Here is a 1,934-nt window from a genome sequence, read left to right on the forward strand (position 1 = left end):
GTGACCTCTATCGAGTCTCATAACAGCTTGGTTTGTATGCAAGAGCAATGTAACATCTGCTCCTTTGAGTTTTGACGTACTAGATGCCTAAGGCAGATCTTACGCTTGGTATCTGTGGAACCTTTCATTGGAAAGGATTAAACCACATGTTTTGACCCCCAGGCTAACAAGCCTAGATGCCGAGATGCCACATCCACAAAAACCTTCAATGGCAATCTGTGCAAAAAGTAATGACCACAAAGTACTGTGGAATGCACTCATGGAGCGTTTCTCGAAACGTTCATATAACTCTCCTTGTTGAGTTATTAGACAAGTGGATTGCTTACCACCTTAATTGACTGCATATTGTCGATGATCTTTTGTGGCATCATGATCCATAATCTTTAGCGGATTCGATCATCATCAAGTTCTCTAGGTCCTCCAAGTTGGTGTGGAATTACCAATGAGACTTGATTTTGATCATACAAACAGGAATTGTATATACGTTAATGTGATAAACTTATTTGGGATTATCCCCTAATGTGGGGACAACAATATGGGTCATGGCAACGGCAGAAAATGTCGTGCCGATGTCTAGAAAAGAGGGGGAGGTGTTGCCGGCTCTAATAGCGACACTCCCGGTCTAGACACCATTTTGTCAAAACTACTCACGTCAGCTCATGACATTAATGCAACCGTTGTGGATATTCTGATCACTGGTTCAAGATTGTCAAGCTCATTTAAATTGTGAATGCATACAAAAATGTATGGAAAATCAATATGAGGACAAGAACGTCATCCTCATGATCGCGAATTTCAAAAATTCGGATCCTGCTCTAGCTACCCATGACTTTGATGTCATCAGCTATACATTGATTTTCGTTCCAAGTTATATGTACTAAGGCGTTGTATCGACGTCCTTTGTCTATTTGAGACCTCGATATACTCACTTTAGCAATAATGAATGCATTGAGAATTTTTCGAAGTGAAACTATTCTCCTCTTATGGTTCCTATTGATTTACAATCAAGATGTACACTTACATCGTCCTTAGAAACATGACATATTGTGCCGATTTTGGTCCCTTCCTTTGAAGGTGACTCATGGCACTGCATCCTCAAGGAGGATAGCCCACGTGTTTCCGGTTAAGTCTTCTACCCTATAGCGGATTTTTCATCATCAATTGTTCAACTAGGCTCATCCAAGCTCAGTGTGATGTCTTAGAATTGTCCGAAATTAAGGAGATAGTGGTTTTAAGTGTGCCTCGCACTACCGACCCTCCACGGACATGCCTGGTCATACTGACTTGGAGTTACCGAAAGCTTTTGATTTTGGATCCCCCTACGCTATTAAACCAATTGCCGTTTTGCAAAAGACGTTGAAGACTTATCAAAGCTGAAAAATTATCATCATAATCGGATCCTCTAGGTCCTCTGGGTTAGTTTATGTTCATGTCATGGAGTTTACGACCTTAGAAAGATCGAAAGGACTTGGTTTTGATCATACACACGTCACTTTTGGCTAAGGCAAAAGCCTACACGCCACCTGCAAGCTTCACAGCTTCGCACATGCCAAATCTGCGAAAAACAGCAATCTGTCCCTTCTGGACAGTCAACTTCGTTTGAGCTTTGTGAACAGCTCCGGACGAACCAGACAGTGAGCTTTATATCATTGGAAAGCTCTATGAGTCTAGTTTTCAGAACTTTTCACAGTTCGTCCATATCTATTTTAACGAAGAAGTTATGGCTGTTTTAGTGCGCAAAGGTCATTCTGCGCGGAAATTTTTATGCACTCTCGGGATTGCAGCTTTTCGTAGCTTCTTTCAATCCTTCTAAATGGTTCAAGTAGAACTATTTACTCGCCTATCTACTCCTTGTAGTTATGTCTCATAGAGACATTGAGTGCTTCGTAGATAGTGGAACTATCCATAACATTCTAAGGAACCATGTTGAGCTA

This window comes from Fragaria vesca, linkage group LG2 (genome assembly GCF_000184155.1).
Source record: "Fragaria vesca subsp. vesca linkage group LG2, FraVesHawaii_1.0, whole genome shotgun sequence".
Lineage (NCBI taxonomy): Eukaryota > Viridiplantae > Streptophyta > Magnoliopsida > Rosales > Rosaceae > Fragaria > Fragaria vesca.